Source organism: Accipiter gentilis, chromosome 1, assembly GCF_929443795.1.
Source record: "Accipiter gentilis chromosome 1, bAccGen1.1, whole genome shotgun sequence".
Classification (NCBI taxonomy): Eukaryota; Metazoa; Chordata; class Aves; order Accipitriformes; family Accipitridae; genus Astur; species Astur gentilis.
Genome location: NC_064880.1, coordinates 17256838 through 17277688, shown reverse-complemented (window position 1 = coordinate 17277688; position 20851 = coordinate 17256838). Strand labels below are relative to the sequence as shown.

The window sequence follows — 20851 nt, the reverse complement described above, 5'->3', positions numbered from 1 at the left end:
AGGCTTTACTGGTGCATGTGTATATGGCTGCGGTAGCATCACTGCGAGCATTTGTGCTTGTGAGAGTCTGGGCTTTGGGAGCAAACCTCATCCTCTGTAAGCAAGAGGAAGCATGTGTGTCCTGGGGCAAGCAAGCTGGGGGAGCTGTCTCGTGCTGCTGCAGTCACACAACTGTCGCACCGAAGTGTAGGGTGAAAAAGGCTGCTACAACAAAACGATTCACATTTATTTATTTAGCAAGTGCTTCTGAGTAATTTGGTGGGCTTGACACCAGTTTGTGACAATACACCTTGAGGGGTTATTGGTATCATCAGCCAGCTTGTGCCTGGCTGCTGCTTATTTGTGGCTTCTCTTGGCCTATTTCTTCTTGAAGAACTGGGTAGGTGTTGTGATTTGTTTTACCTTTCTCCTAACCATAGGAGATACACACACCGTGGTAGATATTATGATGCATCAGGTTCCCTTGGTCTGTTCGCTGGCTTCTCATTTGGTTTAGTAATGACTGTAAATCTAGCAATTCTTGCTTCCATATAGAGCTGACACGTGGGGTTCTTGTCAGCCATGGCTATAAGAAAATGGGTAGGTGAGGCCAAGATGTGAAACAGTAATCTATAAATGGCTGGTTACCAGAGCTGCGTTTCTGTCAAGATTTTATGGTGATATAAGAATGAATGACAATTTTGTGCAGTTTGTAAAACATTAGAATAGAGCCAATTCGAGCATGTAGCCTCATAAAACACTTAATGCTATCTCTGAAATAATGGTGGTTTCTTAAACACACATGCATAAGAGCTGCTTCTGAAGCAGCTATTTATACAGGATGTTTAAGAAACTGTTTCAGGTATCTTCCTTGAGAAGTGTATTTCATGTTTCTTACCCCCAGGTTTTATTGCTTGCATCTGCTACAGTTTTAGTTAAGGAAGGACAGTTTTTGGTAGTATTAGTTTTGCATTTAAAGTCACAGGTATTATGCTGATGCTCTTCTTATAGAAGGAACTTGTTCTTCCAGTAATCCAATATGTTATGAAATAGTCTTCTGTGCAGTGATGTAAGCACCTGTCAGCTTTTAGTAGTAGTTAGAAAGGAGAGGCAACATGCATCTTTGCAAATTAAGACAGGCACAGAAGAGTGAGTTAAATTGAGTGTTGGCATATCAAAACTGGTGAGTGCAATGTGCTGGGTGAAGAGTGCTGCTGTCCAATCCAGACTGGGTGGATGCTCTCTAGTACAAGCAGCTATAGAGGCTCTCCATCATTTGAGATGGCAGAAGCCCGGTGCTTTCAAGCAAAGGACTTGCTGTTGGAAAACCAGGACTCCATGTGAGTGAAACATTCACAGTAATTATATTTATCTGAATATTTGTTGTGTTGATTCATGACATTGGTACCAGCCTGTTGGATTAAAGTTTGCTTGACCCTAGAAACTGTTTGTGCTCATGAGAGTACAAAATGCTGCTTTGTGTGTGATTGTGCAAATGCGACCCTATTGTGACTGGGTGAAATGTAAGTGTAGAGCTTACTTCTACCAGCAGCCACACCTCTGAAAAAAACCCCAACTTGGAGAAATGGAGAAATCTGGTCCTGGGGTCCACCCAGGAGAAGCATCCAACTGCTTTTAGGTAACAGGATGAAGATACAGCATTTGGCACAACAGCCTGGTGTGAGGAAGCATTGCCTTAGGAAGTGTGGCAAGTCTCTCGGCAGTGGCACAGTACTCTATGGCTACAAACTGTGGAGAGGAGGAATAAAGCCAGCCGGAGTCACATGTGAGTGTTTTGAGGGTCTCTTTAGGTAAAGTTTATTTAGCTTTCTAGGAAGCTGCAGTATTTGACCTGAAGCAGCAAACAGATGGAGGGGTATATTCTGTCAGAGGAGAGCAGTGTATTTTTGACTTTCACTTCAAGCAAGAGGTTTGTAGGTGGCTTCCTTAGTGTTCTATGAATTTGATGCTCTATATATTGCTAAACTGGGCCTTTTTTGTAAGTAACGTACATAATTTTTCAGCCTCCTTAAGCTTAAACTTCTTTGCCCAGAAGTTAAAAACAGGTTCTTCCAAAATTAGATGCCCTGTTAGACCATACATTCTGCTGCTGCAGGGACCAAGTCATTCACATTGGCTTCACTGGGAGTTATTTATATCTTGCAGTGGGACCGTGTTTTTCACTTTTCAGATGAACCAGTGAATTCTGGTTATGTGTTTACATATCTGAAAGACAGGATTCCTTCAGGATTCTTTTCTTTATAAGGCTTTTAAGTGAACAGAGGCTTTTTCCTGTTAGGCCGAACTCAACTTTCATCAGTGCGTATGTTTGGAAGTTTCTTCCTCTCCCTGAGACTATGTCCAGTTAATAGAGGAGGAGAAAAGTGAACATTCTTGGGAAGGTTTTTTCTCATCGTGTAATAACTTCTTATAAAATAAAACCAAAAATAAAATTGTTGCAATGCTGCTTAAATGTTGGTAGGAGTCGGGGGCTCAGAAATAGTGTGATTCTCCCTTTTTCAGGGTAAACCATTCAGCATTCCAAACTGGCTCCTGCTGGGAGAAGCAGACATCACCAGCAAGGTATTTCCTGGCTCCTTTTGCCAAATGCTAATAATAATAACAACAAAAATAATAAAAATTGAAAAAAGGCTCAAATCTGAACTAAGCCACTTGTGAGTTCATTTGGCAGGACACGCCTGTTCTACATAACTTCTGCCTCTATTTTATTACTTATGTGCCTGCCAAGAGCTTCTGAATTAATTTGCTCTCTTCTCCCTCCCCCTCTTCCCCCTGCCGAAGTGAAGGCATATAGCATATCACACTTGGTGAGCCAGAGGAACATATGTGTTTGGGGAGCTTCAGCCAACCTGTGATGAGAGGTGCTGCTCTGAGCGAGGGCAGTGCCTTGGCTGCAGAGGCCAGGGTGTCTCTCTCCTTGGGCTCCATCTCAGGCATGCTGCCTCTCCTGAGCCCTGCTGCTTCTTGAGGGTTTAATTTCTTGCTGGCTTTTCCTGGTGATTGTCTCTCAACTTGGGCCTCCTTCCCACTTGAGTTTGGCAACATTGACTGTAAGAGATAGGTGCCTACCTTTTCTTCCTTACCTGCTCTGGAGAAGGAGGAGTAGAAACCTGCTGTTCTATATGCACCAGTCCAATGAGAAGACAGCTTTTGGGGGGGCACACGGCCTCTCTGTTCCTTGACATCGGTGCCTAATCCATGTCAGATCCTAGCCCTGTTTTGAAATGCTTCAGATCCCTTGATCTGTGGTTACATCAGGGAAAGTGAAATAAAATCTCTATAGTACTGAGGGGTGGAGAGGAAAGGGAGTTTGTACATAAAGGGAGAAAGCCTGATCTGATGCAGATACGCAACAAGAAGGCACAACCTTGCCAACCAATTTCAGTGTCACAGGGAAAGAAGTGAGAGCATTTCTGAAGTTTCAGAGTCCTGCAGAGAGTAACCAGGAACGAATGAGTGGGCATTTCTTTTTCATTGAGGGAAAAGGAAATCTGTGAAAACATTTCAAGTGTGAGGCTCTAAGCTGCCTCTGCTTATGAAATGGTGGTACCCTGAAGAGGCAGGCTTAGATGTGTGGTACATTAAAATGAAGTAACGGTTTCATGGTAATTGATAGTGGTTTATGACACATCAGTCCATTTTCTGCTTTGTTAAATACTTTTAAAGCTGCTTCAGTGCACCCAGCTTCCCTTCCCTAACTGCTGGGAACTCTGTGAACCACTGGCTTGTTTGTCTCCAGCCAGGCCTGGAACTGTGGGATTGGTCCCAGCCTTCCATTTTGCCTAGGCAGCACCTGCATTTCCTCAGGTAGAAACCTAGTATGGGAATGTGAGCATCATTTCTGGAATCAGTTAGAAACTGTGCATCGACATGGTCATTTGTGTATGTGTTTGTGTGGGTTGCTTTTCTTTGAATCGTTAAATTCTTTGTGGAAGAAAATACTTCCAGTGGAGCCCGATTCTGATGAGCCTGTATAGGTTAAAAAGAAAGAAGCAGGTACTGTCCAGAAATTGCTTTCTTTTGGCACATGTTCTCTCTAATTCTCTATGACCTTACCTGAAGCCTTTTATCTGACATTGGTTTTGGATTGAGTCTGCATTGCTGATGGTGCATTTGGCTGTAACGATGAGATTGGTAATGGTTTAATTGATTTTTCAAGGGTAGGAGAAAATGCAGTTCTTGATAACCATTGCAATTTCAGGTAATGTACGCTAACACTGATGTATGGGCTGCTCAGAGCTAATAATAACCTGGCTGACCTGACCTGCCTTGGCTGTAAGATAGCCCAGTAGAGCTTGCTGTGGCCTTGTAAAGAGATTTTATATTTTTGTGTCTGTCTGCTGATGGATCTCTACTGTGAATCTCCCTAGCTTTGCATCAGGATTTAATTATCAGCATATAAACAAACTAGATTGCTCCAATTTCTCCTGCCAAGGATTTGACCATGGTGTTGTGGCTCCTTAGGGTGGAGGGGCTTTCAGTGAGGGGCTGAAAAAGCTGTGTACCCTCCTGGTTTGTACCAGTGGACAAAAAACCGTATAGACTCTTCTCTAACCATTTCTTGGGGCAGCACATGATTTATGTGTGTCTCAATGGCATTTCATGAAAGCCCAGGTTAACAGCCCTACATGTTTGATTAATAAATGCCTTGGTAGCTTTGACAGTGAAAACTGGGCATCCTTGTCAGGCATCTGCTTCAGAAGGGCAGTGGCAGGCTAGAATAACTGCAGTGTACTAACTCTTGCCTGACCTGCTATTCCTGCAAAGTTCCTGCCAAGGAACTTGGAAGGAAACTGAGTTTTATTTCAGAGCACCAAGGAAAAATATTTAAGAGTTTGGAGATTAGTTGTCAGCACTGGAAGTAGGGCTTGCCAGAAGTAGTGACAGACCAAGCTTGTAAGGCAAACAATGCTGCACCATGGACTGACAATATCCCCCTGTAATCTGTATTAAAAATACATTTTACAGACTCCAGTTTTAGCACGATCCATTCAGTAATTCATATGGCATTCCATATGCTAGGGTGAGAGGAAGGTGGAAATAGTGGGAGTCGGGGAAGAAGACACTGGCTGATCCAGATCCTTATGCCATTTCAGTTCAGTTAATTGCATGTGTTTAAAGTGTTGTAACGTGAGCAGATGGGGTGTTTCACAGTTATGTGGGGTGTGTATATATATACACACATACATACATACATATATAAAAGAAGTTCTCTAGCACTTGATTCCACAGGGCTGCACTGAGGCTTTACCAACTACTCAGGCTGGGTGCATGTGGGGGAGAGGATAGCAGTAACTGGTGGTGGGATGTGATGAGTGATTGATCTAATACTGGGATCCCCCAAACCACGTGGGATGTGCACATGTTCAGTGAACAGTCCCATAGCTTGCAGCTTTGTTGCATTTGGTGACAACCTCAAGGTGCCCTTTCTAAGGTTGTTGTGTCTCCTTGTTTGAAGCCACCCAGCTCTGAAATTAGTAAACAAACTTCTTCAGGGACCTGGGCCTCAATCTTACTTAGTGCTTTGACACCAGGGTAGTTTCCCTTAGTCCAGGGAATGACCCTTTTAGAAGAAGGAGAATTGACCCTGGAAGCAGTGACTTTTGTGTCCTGCAAAGTTGCAGGACCGTGGGTTCCCTCCTCTCGCCAAGGGTGCTGGAGCAGCCAGGTTGCTAAAAGCTATCCAGCTCCGGTGACGCTCTGGTTACAACCAGGATAATGGGCGTTCTCCTGAGCACGGGTGAAATCCCACTTCCCTCCTGACTCTGCAGTCTCCCCGTTCCCCCTTGCTGGCAGTGCCAGTGCTCAGCCTGCGATGGGGGCCCAAGTCACCCAGCCATGTGAGATGAGAGTTCTCTGCTTTTTTCAGCCATTTGCTAGTCTTCTTCCTCTAGCTCTGTTCTTCCCTGCCCGCCCTGCACCTTAGCCCCTTCAGCGCAGGTGCTCTCAGGGAAGGGGCAGCCTCCGTTCTGCACAGAGCCAGCCTGCCTCGCCCGTGCTCTACAGCAGGAGGATGGCAAACAGGCTGCCTTCCTCCTTTCTGCTACAGCCTTTTGAAGGGTGTAGTAAAGCAGATGGCACCGTGTTTATACATAATAAACAGCAAGCAAATGAATAAGCCTATTTTTCAGCTTGGGCTTTGCTCTGTGCTATCTATCCCTTGTTGGCGAATGCTGGGCCTTTCCATTGGAGCCTCTGCTGCTGCTGGGAGCTTACTGGGGAGAGGTTTGCCTGGAGGGGCCCCTCCCCTCTCTTCCCAAACTCTGGTCCCTCAGGTCAGGCTTTGCTCAGATCTGCTCTTCCCTGGGAGCAGCCAGGCTTTCAGCAGGACATTGATGTAGGGTTGGGCTTCACTTAGTGCAGAGTCATTTCTCTGAATCTTCGGGTAAGACGTAATTATTATTTTTTCAAATAATTTTTTTTTCTATTTTTCTTATCTTAAAGAAATCTGTGGGCTAGTCTTCAGTTTTTAAGAGTTTAAAGAGACCTGGCTACATCAGCGCTTTGGCAGTCTTTCACTGAGAGAGACTGGTAGAGACATGAGATTTGTTGGCCAAGGTCAGCATGAACTTTAAGTCGATTGGACCTGACTGCTCTCCGCTTACAGGGATTTTGTTTGAGGGTGGGGGGTGTGTGTCTCATGTTCTCAGCCCATAATGCCAATTTTCAAGGTGCATCCTCTTTGCTTTCTTTCCTGCTTTCCCTCCACGTGGATTGGGAGGTGTGAGGAAGCATCTTGTGGCAGCCAAACCACTGTGCTGTCCTTGGAGGATTCCCATGTCATGCAGTGCCAGCTGAAAGTGCATCAACAGGTCCCAGCTGAGACACCACTCCATCTTGCAGCTGACAGGTGTTGTCCATCTGTATCTACATTGTTGGTTGTTTGCTGTGCATCTGATAAGCTCTGTGCAAGCGGATGTGGTACCTAGTACTCTGGGGGTGGTTTGGGACTGAGGCCTCAAGCTGCTGCAGTGTAGATAAAATGTAAACAGTACAATAATCCTTTGCCCTGCTAGTGGGTAAGCAAGACCAAGTATGGGGATTGCAGGAAATCTTTTCTCACGTGGTTTCTGGAAGTCAGGGCAGAGATGCAAGAGCTGGACTGGGCTCTTGCCTCTGGTTCCAGTGAGCTACTGTGCCCCTTACAGCTGCTTTCCTCCTCCCACCCATTATCTCGTCTCACGCATTCATTTCTTAGCAGGTGTTTGTGCAGTGCCGTCGCACTGAGAGAGCTTTCACTCCTGAAGAGTCTTTGTGGGCTTCAGGAGGAAAATAATAATTGACTGGGCAGCACAGGCAAGGATCAACTGTCACTACCCTTGGTGTACCCAGGGGGAAATAAGGAGATTCAGTCCAGTGCTTTTCAGGAAGGAAAGATTAATTCAGGATGAGAGTCTTTTGGTCTTTTAAAGGGGCAAAACCTTGAGCCATAGAAATTAAATAGTAACATGTGGAGTAGTAGTTGAATAAAAATAAAATGTGATAGTAAAAAAAGCCTTAAGCTTTTTAGTTTATCTGTTCTCAGAGTTCTCTATCAGATGGCAAGCACCTGCTCAGTACATAGATATTAGGGGCATGCTGTCAGGACACTTTTACTTTCAAGTGATACCTGCCTTTTGCACTCTGCCTTCTGCTCATCAGATTGCTTGTTGCAGGGTAGAAGGCATTTGCTAGTCACAGTGACTTGTTTTTCAAGTTACTGGAGTGTAAAATAATTTCTACCAAGGCATAACAAAATAACATAGTGTTCTGTTATTTCTGTCTTGGCTATATGTTGGAGTCAATCTGAACCAATGCGTCTGTGTATACTTATTAATAAAATATAGCTTAATATAGAGAAGGCTCCTACACTTGGTTTCTCCCTTTATTTTTAATATTTGAATACTTATAACTATTCACGGCTTTTAACTGTGTTTAATGTTTGATAGATCCTGTTAAAATCTAGAGTAACCAAGTATTTTGGAATTTGGTAAAGGTGAGAGACAGGAATCAGGTGGTCTGTTTGACAATCAGTAGATGGGGCATGTGTAGAGATGCCTTTTTACTGAGAAGGTACTCTGAGTCTCTCCAAAAGGTGTAAGGTAAAGAAAGTCCTTTCATCCTGATGGTGTCTTTCACTGAACCCTGGCATATGCTCCTTAAGTGCTTTGCCTCTGTGGTGTTGAACCCTGCCCTCAGGAGCAGCTGAAGAAGAGAACAGAGAAGAAATCAGTGAATGTAAGAGTGGGGAACAGCGGCAGAAAGAAAATCAGTTTTGAGAAAGCTGGTTTCATTAGGGCCCCTTACTGATGGAATAATGGGCGTCAGCAATTGAAAGTGGCCTAAATCCAGCAAGAAGGATCAGCAAATACAATCATCTGGGGGAACAAAAAGGGCTGGAAGAAAAGTGTGTTTCCAGCATTGCAGTAGTTAAAGCTCAGATGATTTCCAGCATACAGGTCTAAGCAGTGGATGCTGTTTGAGAAACACTTAGTGTGAGTTTTTCTAGAGCTTCCAGTCCTTTGATGGCCTCAACAGAAGACATCTTGTAGCAAAGAATCAAAATATCCTGGAGAAATATCACAAGTTAACAAAGGCTCAGGCAGCCTTACCAGATGTGAATTTTCTAACTCTTGACCTGCAACTCTCTGCAGCAGGTGTATGTCTCTTGTGTTTTGTTTGCATGCTGTTTTTTTAGGTGTGAAAGCTGGTTATTTTGGCAGGGCCGTGTATTTTTTTTTTATTAGTAAAGCTGTTCATGATTTAATAATCAATTTTCATGGTTTCCCTTTATTAAGAAGTGCAATAAATATTTCTTTCTCTGTTCTTCAAAATTTAGTCTCTGAATTGGAAAGAATAAGAAATAAGAAATTAAGTTGAAGAGATTATTGGTAGTTTCCAAATGAACTAACAGACTGATTTTGTCTCTTAAAAGCCTCACAATGAATAGGGAATAAATCCTATAATGAAACCTCATTGCTTTTCCACTAATGTCTTGCCCTGTGAAAGCTCTGTCAGGCAGAAGATTTATATCTGAGTGTAAGCAATGAAATGTTGAAGGATGATGTTGCCAGTTGTCCAAGTTCTGATGTTTTTGGTTTGCATTGGCTGGAAAGCAAAAATGATTAATGAAGGCAGTACAAATATTAGGCAATTTGCAAGCCCTATGAATAAGGGCTGCTATTAAGTGAGGTGAATCCCAAGTTTAATGTACTTTAGTTGTCTTGGGGTTTGGTTTCTAGTCTGAGGTAAAGTCAAGGCTCAGTTGTGGGAGGGAGGTGTGTGTCTTCCGGGGAGACTTGTATTGAGGCGAATGGAGTAAATGACCCCTGGAGCTCCCTCTCTGCTCACTGAAATGTTGCTGAGCTGTGGCACAGCAGGCTAAGTGTTTCCAAGCTTGCAGCAAGATCTGCAGGAAGAGGTGATCCCAGGAAGACTCATAAGAATAACATAGTGCCCAAAAGCCAGGAGGTACGGAGGTGAGTCTACATGTTGGAGATCTCCAGCAACTAAAAGAAGGGAATGCAAAAATAACCCCACTGTCCTCATAAACTGGTTCTGTCCATTCCGTTTCTGTGGCTCCATGCTTGTACCTGCAAAGTAGAGCAAAGAACAGGCTCTGTAGGGTCTGTCCTGCCATGTTTTCCTGGGTCGAGTGACTGTTACAGCTCCAGTTGTCCTGCTGATGGCAGTGGGGATATTCAGAGGACAGCAGAAGGTGGCTTGAGCAAAGCTAGCAGACAAGAAAATACAGTCTTTGTATGAAGTTTGGAAGAAGTCCTCTGGGTGTGAACAGTTGCAGGAGGGCCCCCTCCAGCTGCTTATGGCTTTTGTTCAGCTGAGCCTACAGACAGGTTGTGCTACATTGTGGTGCTCTGTTGCATTTTCTGTCTTAACTTCTTGCAGAGTAGTGGCTTGGTTGTTTCCCATCAACTTTAGCTGTGGTGAGTGATGATGTTGTAGTGTAATTCTGAAAATGCCCTTGTAGTTTGCACTACCATATTCCTGGGGCTTGGAAAGGTTTGCAAGAATAGCTTTTTGGGTGAATATATCAATAGTTTGGAGCTGGTTACCCTGATAGTGTGAGCTTTTGGTTCATGGTGGGTTCCTACTACCCCTTTCTGCAGATGATGCAGAGTTGTGAGGGGTTTTTTTATTCCTTCGCTCCTCCTGGGAAATTTATCTAATCTGATCTTTTCTGTACTGTTTTTGAAGTTGTATTTTTTTATTCTTGATGATGAAAAGAATGCATTTCAGTCTTACTGAGTTTTCATGAACATCTTTCCCCCAACATATGGCAGCAAGCCAGTAAAATTAACATGCCCTTTGTTTGTCTCTGCACAGTTTGGTTGCTCAGAAACTGTCTTGTGCAAAACTCAAGGCTTTGAACCAGGGGCAGATGTGAATGTGCCTGGCTCCACTGCTGATGGCCTTTAAAGATAATGGTGGAAATTCCGCTGTCCAAGATTTGGCTCCTAAGAAGAGATACCGAGTGTGTTTTGCGAGTAATGTTGGTCCTGGCTTGTTCTGCAGGGCCAACTTCCAAAAGCAATGAAAGCTCAAGCTCCCATCAACTACGTGCAGAGAATCATCAGAGTTAAGAAAAGCTCAGAAAGCTGGATGCTTGTTAATATTCATCCTTTAATGATTTATAAGGCTAAAAAAATATAAACAAGTGACACTTTATATTTTGCTGCAGCAGTCTCCTGTCCTTGTTTAATATTGTTAGTGTAGAGCTTCTGTTGAAAAGGGTGTTTGGTGACACCATCAGCTGAATAAGGTCTTTCAGATGCATCTGCCTGCATTAGTAATGAGAATGCTTGCTCTCATTTTACAAAGGAACCGTTTCTTTTAAATATAACCCCCTCCTTCCTAGCCCCCCAAATGATACCATCATCAGAATTCCTGGTACAGCCCTCTTTCATCCCTTTATCTAATGTTGGCCGAAAATGCCTTTGTCTTCAAGTTCCTTCAATTATTAATGATTCAGTTGTATTCTTTTTGCCAATTGGTGCAGAGAGAACCTTGGAGCAAATGTGTATTAGTTATTCCATTTATTCTCTCCTCTTCGTTCCTTTTGCCGTCTTTTTTAATAGTGTTGCTCTCCTGGTTTTTCACTCACAGGTTCCACATCATTGCTTGGTTTTTTTGCTCAAATATAAGAGCTGTCGTGCCCCTAAGGCGGACTTTGATTCTGAAACCCTTTAAAAAGAGGTAGGGAACCTTCTTGCAAATGCTGGGAGCATCTGTGTTCTTCAGTCTCTACTTTGGTGTTAACAAGTGGACAAACAACTTCATCTGAACCAGTCCTGCTCTGTGGACCAGTGGGAAGTCTGGGGGATGGTAGGTCACAGACCCAGTAAAACTGTTTGCTCCCAGACCCTAACGTATGATCTCAATGGCACTGTGGAGAGGCAAGGGCCAGCCTTGGTGCCCTCCCCACCCCACTGAGGTGCTCCAGCAGCAAAGAGGGGAGCAGTAGGTGGGACTCGTGGAAGAGCTGCAGGGTTTGTCATACCTGCCTTGTCCTCTGAGAGACCATGTTAATGTGGTGCAGTGCTATGTTCTCCTTGGCATGCCGTTTCTAACTCCAGTGTCCCTGGAGCTGTAGGCCTTGTGGCTCTCTAAACCCTAACAGCAGATTGGGGCTGAGGCTGAGGTCCCCAGCACCATGTCTGGCCCAGATTAGAGAGGTGTGGAGGGAGCAATGTTGGTGCAGTGCCATGCTCTGCACCAGTGATCCTGATTTGGCTTCTCGAGAAGGCCGCTGAAGGATGGAGAGAAGGCAATATAAGTCAGTCCTGTGGCCCAGGTGAATTTTGCTGGGGGCTGTACCAGTTGCCCAATCTATGCACAGTTGCACGGTTATAGAAACCAGGCGCCTATAGGATAGGGCAACAGGATCCTCATTCACTCTTGAGGAAGATACCAGCATGTCTAGGCACTGTCCTTGGTGCTCTTATTATAAAAATAAGTACATAAATAATTTGTTTGACCTTCCTCAGTAGCAGGTTTTTTTAAAATACGACACCAAAAAATCATCTTTGCTTTTATTTGTCCCAGTGAATTCCTTTTATCTGCACACACACCCACCCCCCCACCTGCCCCCCTCCAATTTAGAAGGTAATTGCTTGCTTGCTTTATCTTCACAAATTATATACCCTGGAAGATTTTTATTACGGTTTGATTTTCTGTACTTTAGGGAAACCTATCTGAAAACATGTACTTTACAAGGAAAGATCAGAAGAATGTTTTCCCAAACTCTCCCTTTTGCTTATAACTGGACTCTCCCCAGTTTGCCAATATCTTTCTTACTGTGCAAACCCCAAATTTTGGTACTTCTTCAGCTGAGACATCACCACCAACAAAGAAAATGGAATAATTATCCCAGTGTTTTAGGGACAGCATCCCCATTAGGATAAAAAAACCTCTGATTTGTATTTTTTTGCCCACAGTAAGACTTTTCCTGCCAAGCTACTGCCTAGCTACTTAGTCCTGATTTGTCTAGTTATGTGATTGAGGCCTTGTCTCTCAATATGCTGTTCAGTCCTTCTTTCTTGATTTCCTGCTTTTAGATTTGGGAAATGCTCTGCAGTATGCTGCAATGATCTTAGTTTTTGAAGATGCTTTCCTAAGAGTGACAAGCTCATTCCAACTTGGGGTCAAACCCAAATTTTATAAATGCCAAATCAAGAGGGAATGAGATTAATTTGTTGGGATTTGTAATTGACAAACTCATATTGCCAGCAGTATTTTTTCAGTCATGCTCTTGTCCTGTAGGTGCCTGTAAACTACTTGTTTATTTTTTCCAAAATCTTTGCAAGGATGAGGTTTAACAGACTGGTTTGTAATTTCCCATGGCTTCCTTTCAAGAGAGTGCGATGTTTGATTTTTTTTCTCTGATCTGTTCTGAAACCTTAAATACTCTTATTGAGTCAGGGAGGATTCACAAAATTTTCTTAGCTGCGTATATCTTGTTTTGAGTGTTTCTTAAGCTGCTCTTTCGTATTCTGACCCAAGGTTCTGCTTCTATTTAAAATTAATTGCATGCAGTATTTGCTCACTGTTACTCTTACTTGTGAAAATTGGGGCAAATGTTGAATATGTTGAATCGTATCCTTCAGTGCATCATTTTTGCTGTGCCTCTCTACTGAACCATGACTTGCCCTGTCTGCTTTTCAGATTGTATTGAATCTTTTTTGGTTGCCTTTTATGTTCCTTGCTAATTGTAATTCATTTTGTTCCTTAGCTTTTCTGATTATATTCCTGTGCTTTTGCTGCCCCTTAGTTACATGAAGTTTGTCTCTGGCTTTTGTATGATTTTTGAGTATTCAGGCTCTTAAAAGGCTTAGCGTATTCTTCTTCTGTACCGGCAGACTTTGTCATTAAAGCTGCTAAACTCTCTAATTTCTGTCTTTCCTTTCTGGTTCTGTGTATCTCAGGAGCCTTGCACAGAGTATAAACCCTTATCTTTTGAGCTGTCCGTGCTTTCTTCTGTTGCCTGCCGATCTGAATGGAAATCTTCCAAACCAACCCAGGTAGGATGGTAGAGGAGCGGAGACTGGCAGTTTCTCTCTCTGCCCTCACCTCTGCCTTCTCCCCTTTTAATTCCACATCATATTTTCATTGGTGCCCTAGTGTTGCTGTGGGTTCACTCTGCTAAACAGTACTGTCCTTTGAATACAGTGTAAACCAGTATCTGGATGGCTTATAGCAGCAAGAATTTCTCTGGCAGTTGTTGAAACAGCAGAAGTTCACTGACTTACTGGCAGTGCTGCTGTTTGGGCCTGTCATCTAAAATGCCATTGATCAAAGTACTACTTCACCTAGAAGAAGGTCACGTCCCTTGAGGTATATCAGATAAGTTCCAAGGTCCTTCACTTATCTGAAATTCCATTTTGCCTAATGACTTTCTTGTTTTCCATCCCATTCTGATAAACCAGATTTGACTATAATCATGTTACACCTCCCAAAAGTCTCCCTAGTGATGGCAATTGGATGTGGCACTCTTCTCTTTGTACCCTGAGCTTATGGGCAGTGTAACTGAGTGCTGTTAAACAGCTGCTGCTTTTCACCCTTGAGGCAACTACCTGGTAGAGATGAGGGAAGTAATTCTCATGTACAAAGAGCTTGAAAATAATTTTGGACAGTGCTGTGAGACCAGGGTGAATGAAACCTATGTTTAAGTTACCCAATCCAAGTCTCCAGTCATTAAACCTATTTTAGTCTTGATGTGGCAACTGCTGTGGGCTCAGTGGAGCTGTGGCCAACTTAAATGTGTGTAAGCAAAGAGGGAATCAGGATCATTTTGTTAACCACAGGAAATCTGCTTTTATGGTGATGAAAACAAGAATCAATCACAAGTAGCTAATGAATTAGCCTGCAGTATCTGCTATGTCCATTTCACAGTAAATGCAACAGTCAAAATCCATTAAGAAGCCCTTTGCAACGGGGTCTTCTGCAAAGAGGGTATCTGTAACATGCAGCTGACATGCTGCCAGCCCTCCTTGCCTTTGTCTGAAGTGCTTCAAGAGTGTGTGTGAAATACAAGTTCTAATCCAAATGACTGAAGTCAAGGAAGGGCTTCTGGTGGTTTTAAGCTGGGCCTTGTCTTACAGGTCTAAGTGGCTATTAATTACGGTTGGTTTTACTGGAAATCTGCAGTCTATGAAGGACAGCTATTGGACAGGCTCATCTCCATGCAAAGGACCTGGATGCTCATGCGAAGACGGAATAAGCTGTTGCATCATGCTGGCACAGTGTCACATCTGTGCCCATGTGGGTCAGGCTGACTAGTCAGCAGCATTCTTATAAGGCAGCTTTTGTTGTCTCTCCTTTGTAGTGAGGACAGAGCTGCTTCCCCTCCGCGTGGCTCAGCTGCTGGTAGCTCTTCCATGGGTTTCTGCCTGACTGCCTTTGTTACATAAAGCGCTGCTAAGTGAGAAGCTGTTCAAACCAATTCTGCTACATGTTACTACATGTTACTGCAATTTCTATTGCCTGTCTGGTTGGTTTTGCTGTCCAGGAAAAGCAGTGAGTTACTAGGGCTAACCAATTTTTTTTTAATTTCTTGGAAGGGAAGCGTGGACATGGAAGAAAATAACTAGCTGGCAGCTTTTCGGAAGGCAGTACTTAGCTGCTAGGGAAAATATCTCTGAAAAAAGATTGGTCTTTAACTTATGAAAATGAAGGAGAAAATACCTTTTCTCTGAAAGGGATCACAGACACAGACCCATTTCAGGAAGACCTCTATTTTCAGTACTGCATTTCACTGCGTGCCTATGTCCCACTGACTGAAAAAGAACTTAAATGTTTGCTTACACATTGTCCTAAATATAAATGGGATTTAAATTGAAATACTGCCCAAAGCCTATGATTAGACAAAACAGATAAATTTGAGTATATTACATTGCAATTATAGCTTTATATATGTCTAAGGCCATGCCAGCTCAGAGTTTATATTTTAATTGTATGCCCTGCAAAATCTGATTCAACAAATGATTCATTAATTTAAAATATTTTATTTATAAATTTAATACAGAATAATAACTAAAGGTTCTGTTATGAGGTGTGACGTGGCAGTTAATTGAAAAACATTAGGTTACATGATTAAGTGAAGTACAAACTGACATTTGAATAAATTCTGTCACAGTAGCTGTGATATTTTACTGTAAGCAAGTTTTTGTCTTGTTTCATCACCTCACTGGTAGGCCTGAAGAGAGGAAAGATGAAAAGCAGTCGTAGGGTTTGAATCTGCAGTATTTTCTTAGTCATAAACCACGTGATAGGATGGAGAAACACTCAATGTGTCTCTAAGATGCACATGGTATGAGAGGCTTTCATGTGGACACCCACCGGGACAAGGGCTACGTGTGCTCAAGGGTACCAGAACACCTGTGGCTAAGTTGAGGTTAAGGCTGGGGTTGAACTAGATGGTACCAACTGTTACATGCTCTCTGGAGTGTGTGTCTCAGTCTAGGCGGAGGCATAACAGGAAAGTTGACCATGGTTTTCATCATTAATTCATAGGTTTGGATCCTACAGCTTTAGTAGCCTGGTTTAAGCATCTCTCTGAAGCAGGAATTTATGTGAGTGTGTTGGGCAATCACTGTCCTTTCCTCTGCAAGCAGAAAGCAAAGGGCAGAATTGCCACTAAAGACAGGATGAAGCTGTGGAGGAAGGACTAATGCAGGCAAGCAGAATAAGTAACACAATGTTCAACAGATGTCATGCAGCGCATGCGGTTCAGGCCTTTGACTTTTCTGTGTCCTTTATCTGTTGGGGGGATGCAAGTGTTGTTAGGGGGAGGTGTCAGAAAGAGGGAGGTAAAGGAAGGATGCATGAAGAGAGAGGGCAGTGATGGAAGCAAAGGGGGAAGAGTGGGAAACAAATGGAACAGGAGGAGTGAGAACAAAGCAGCATTTGGAAAAGAGCTGGAAGGAGGCCTTGGAGCAAAGAACCAGGTAGTGGCAAGGGGTATCTTGAGAACTGGAATTACAAAAACAGTTGATTACCTTGTAACAGTCAAGGCAACACCACAAGCATTGTTTTAAACTGTCAGTCTATCATTGCCTTTTTCTGACACCCTTAAATCTTAATTTTCATTCAGAAAAAACTCAGTTTCTGAGAGGCTGACAAAACCTTATTCTCCTATTTATCTTGGGGGCGGTTGTGAATCCTGAGTCCCTCAAAGGACTTGGTGCTTGTGGTGGCCGTGGGAGTTGCCTCCATCTCTTGTTGGTGTGTGAGGGAGGATTTGTAGGAAAAATGTTACCTTTAGGTACACCAGAGGATTAATTATAACTTGTGTTTTGACTGCAGTATGTACCAGCACTGCTCTGATAAGAGCAAATACTATTCCCTGAAAACTTGCTTTCCTTTATGACCTTAGTTTGTTGTGGCTGTAACAGTACAGCTACTACTTTATGTGGTAATGCAAAACTATGCAGTTTAGCTCCCTGCAGGAGGTGGAATTAAAGACGAAATAAAAATGGAAAAGAAGAATAAACCCACTTCTTTCACCTACATGTTTAAAACAGTAATGAATCTATTGTAGACACTCCAGCAGCTCAGGACTGTCAGAGAGGAGCTTTGTGTTAGCTCGTATAATCTTTGAGCCTCCAAATAATGCAGTGTTGATTGCACAGGTCTATCTTGCAGTCTCTGAAGACATTGTGCTCATGGATGTGTGCAGTTCAGCGATCTGTGGAAAGTCATGGTACTCTCAAGTGGTATTGGTTTCTGCAGGAGTGTTGGTGCTATCAATTGTTTCTGATATTGCAGGCTCAAGGAACCAACTGAAAATTGACAATGTCTTTCAGGGGCAGTGGGGAAATCACTGGGACCCGTGTGCTGGTGACAAGGCATTTGCAAGCTGTGCTGATGGGGGCACATCAGATGAGTTTAGTGATGTTTCAGTGGTTCTGTGAGATGGAGGTTTGCTTCTGCCATGTCAAAATTTGGGGTGTGACTACTGACTCATCTCTTTACTTTTTGCTTTTCCTCTGTGGGTAGATTTTGAGCTTGGGGTGTTTTGCCCAGCTGTCACTGAAGCAGTGGGCTGAATGAGCTGTGAGACTGCATTGTTCCCCTCCATGTGTAGGACCCAGGGCGGAGGAGATGGTTTATTATGGGGTTATTATACAAAAGCTTGTGTTGCAGCTGTTACTAGTAACTATAACGCATATACAGGCAAAGTTTGGGGGCTAACAAACTCTTTAATGAATTTTGCTTTTACTCTTTTGTTCTCACTGGTCTCTAAGCTGGAAACCAAGAATTTCCTAAGAAAACCCAAGAATACATTTATCTGGTAGCTTCAAAACGTTCTGAGCAGAATTTGTTGTTCTGAAAAGCAGGCCTGAGAGGATTTGAATATTCTATATCTTCCAGCTTGATTTCAGTGACATGCTGGCACAGAGTGAAATGGAAATAAGAGATCTCTTTCTAGGTATTCCTCATATCTATTATTTAGTTGAGGAGAGTCAACTTGGATTCACAAAAGAGAGATCGTGCCTGAAAATATCTGTCTGACAGGTTTAAAACAAGTAAGCTGAGATAGGAGAAAGAGGACATAATTTGCCTGGGTTTTGAAGGCTCGTTTCTATAAGCATGCTGCGCAGAAGCCCATATTGGGTACAAGAGAGCTGGCCATGATGCTTGGCGTGAAGGGATGCATTTGCATGGATGCTGGGGAAGGGCAGTGACACCAGCACAGGCCTGTTTTATTGGTAGCCTGGGAGGAAGGACAGGTAAGATCTGTAAAGATGTTGAAATCTGCTATGGATACAAAGCTGGGGGCACTGCTGGTGTAAAGGAAATGGCATGACTGAAAAGGCTCTGGAGGGTCTGGCTGCATGAGGTGGGTAGATCAGCTCTTGCACACTCATTCTTTGGGAGGGGGGAGACTAAAAACAAAAGCAGGGCCTCCCTGCATCTTGAAAACTCCTAACCTGCCTTGAAATCCTTTGCACCTTGTTAGCCATGGAAGCTGCTAACTCAGCCTGCAGCTTTTCCTACCTCTTCCCCACCCTTTGTCCTCTCCGTTATCAGTAACCATAGAGATACAAATGGTGACTCCAGCCTCAGCCTTCCTCACGGTGTAGCCCTAGTGAAAAAGCTAGGGTGCTATACTGCATGTGTTTTTCCAGAATTAATTAATGCCTGTCTCTTCTGTTTTTCCCCCCCTCAAGGAGGGAGAAAAAGAAAAGCAAGGTTGTCCCTCAAATGGCTGGTAGAATAGAGTAGCCTGATGTTTATTACCACTGCTGAAGAACAGGCAATATTTACAGTCTGGTGAAGCATCCATCTCCTCTCAACCTCTCCAGCAGGCAGCCATCCCCAGCACTGTTTTAAGTGGTAAGACAATAGCGAATAAAAAGAAAATTCCCTGTTCCAGGGCTATTTTTACCAGAGTGGTGCAGTTTCTGTTCAGTAGACTTACTCTTCTTAATCTACATCACTGATGATATTGGATGCTATTTTAGGCATTGCATAAAATGTTCACCCAGTCTTTGCTAAACGAGAAGCAACCGACCCCCAAGTCCTTTGTTAAAGGCTGGTTGCAAGATTTCAGCAGTGGTTTGAGTGGAAAGATCTTAGGCTGAGGTTCTAGGAGGGTCTTCTGGCTTGGCTTGGCAACAGAGTTTGTGTGTGACCTTGGGCAAGTCCAAGCCCTTCAATTGTTCTTTTTTTCATTATCCTGAAAATGAGGAGAATGATGCCACTACCCTCTTGTGCTGGTTTTGGCTGGGATAGAGTTAAGTTTCTTCATGGTAGCTAGTGTGGGGCTACATTTTGGATTTGTGCTGGGAACAGTGTTGGTAATTCAGGAATGTTTTCGTTATTGCTGAGAAGTGCTTACACAGAGCCAAGGCCTCTTCTGCTTCTCACACCACCCCACCAGTGAGGAGGCTGGGGGTGCGCAAGAAGTTGGGAGGGGACACAGCTGGGACAGCTGACCCCAACTGACCTAAGGGATATCCCAGACCATATGACGTCATGCTCAGCCTATAAAGCTGGGGGAAGAAGGAAGGGGGGAACGTTCGGAGTGATGGCATTTGTCTTCCCAAGTAACCATTACACTTGATGGAGCCCTGCTTTCCTGGGGATGGCTGAACTCCTGCCTGCTGATGGGAAGTGGTGAATGAATTCCTTGTTTTGCTTTGCTTGCATGTGCAGCCTTTGCTTTACTGGTTAAACTTTCTTTATCTCAGCCCACGAGTTTTCTCACTCTTACCCTTCTGATTGTCTCCCCCATCCCACTGGGGGGGGGGGGGGGGGGCGGGAAGTGAGCGAGCAGCTGTATGGTGCTTAGTTGCCAACTGGGGTTAAACTATGACACCGCTTTTATGTTTTGGCTCTTCTAAGTAATCTGTTGTAATAGAAGCTGTCTCCTGTTTTCCCCAGCACCCTGCACAGAAGGACCCAGTATGCAACTGGATTTTCTAAGCTCTCCTACAGTACAGTAATGAAACTGAGTGCACTGTCTTGCATGAATGTCAGAATTAAAGAGAAAAACCCACCCAGACATGCAAGATCTTTCAGAGTTTAGGCCAAGTTTCAGTCACAGTCTCACCACCTCCTTTACTGAGACTGTAAACGTTTTTATTCCTCTTTGAGAGGTACGGTGCTGAAAATGCATGCTGTGTAGCCCAAGTTTATAATTTAAACATTTCCAGGACTTTGACCTGTCAACTTACTAGTGTTTCTATTTTCTTTTTGCTCACAAGTGTTCCTGTTTCACTGTGTTGGGGTTCGTTAATTTTATGTGATGAGTTTGCTTTGTGGCTGAACCTGCTTTCCTGGCTGAGCCAGGAAAACATGAGGTTGAATCTCAGACAGGGCTGAGTGTTCTCTGTGTTCCAGCATCTACCTGGATTAGGCCCTTCATCCCTCTGTTCTCCTGTGCCATTTGTCTGGCCAGAAATGCTTTTATAGGAATATGAAAAGACATTTCACAGCGCAGCCAGAACAAACTTTATGAAGATTGTCTCTGATTTGCAGTATCTTATGATGAAACTATTTGCCATAGGTAGTTTTGGCAGACCAGGTCCCTGGAAGTGCTTGCATGGGCAGAGTGAAGGCGATTTGGATGGCTGGTTGAAGATTCAGCCATGGGCTCCAATGTGTAGGAGGTGGCCTGGCAATTATGTATCAGTACCTTGTGAACCACATGAGGTCTGTCAGGAACATCTGAGAGAAACTACAGGACAGTTTTCTGGATTTTTTGCTACCCCTCCACCATCCCAACTCCATGGTGGTGTTTCTGGGACCTCCTAGAGCTGGTTGCTTTGGGGGAAGAGTGGCTGGTAGAGGGGAGCTGTAGAAGTGAGGGAGTGATGGTAGCAATGCTGTGAACAAGCACCAACTGTTA

General features: G+C 43.6%; 1 protein-coding gene across 42 annotated transcripts in view; it reads left to right on the top strand.

Annotated features, from left to right (window-relative positions):
* Window positions 1–20851, top strand: part of MAP2 (microtubule associated protein 2) — a 238206-nt gene that overhangs the window by 73633 nt on the left and 143722 nt on the right. The window contains exon 1 of one of the 42 annotated variants that reach the window (XM_049813636.1): window positions 6749–6850. The exons of the other annotated variants lie outside the window; for them this stretch is intronic. The gene's annotated coding sequence lies outside the window, so the exon portion shown is untranslated. Of the gene's footprint in view, window positions 1–6748; window positions 6851–20851 lie in introns of those variants that run through there. 42 annotated transcript variants of the gene reach the window in all.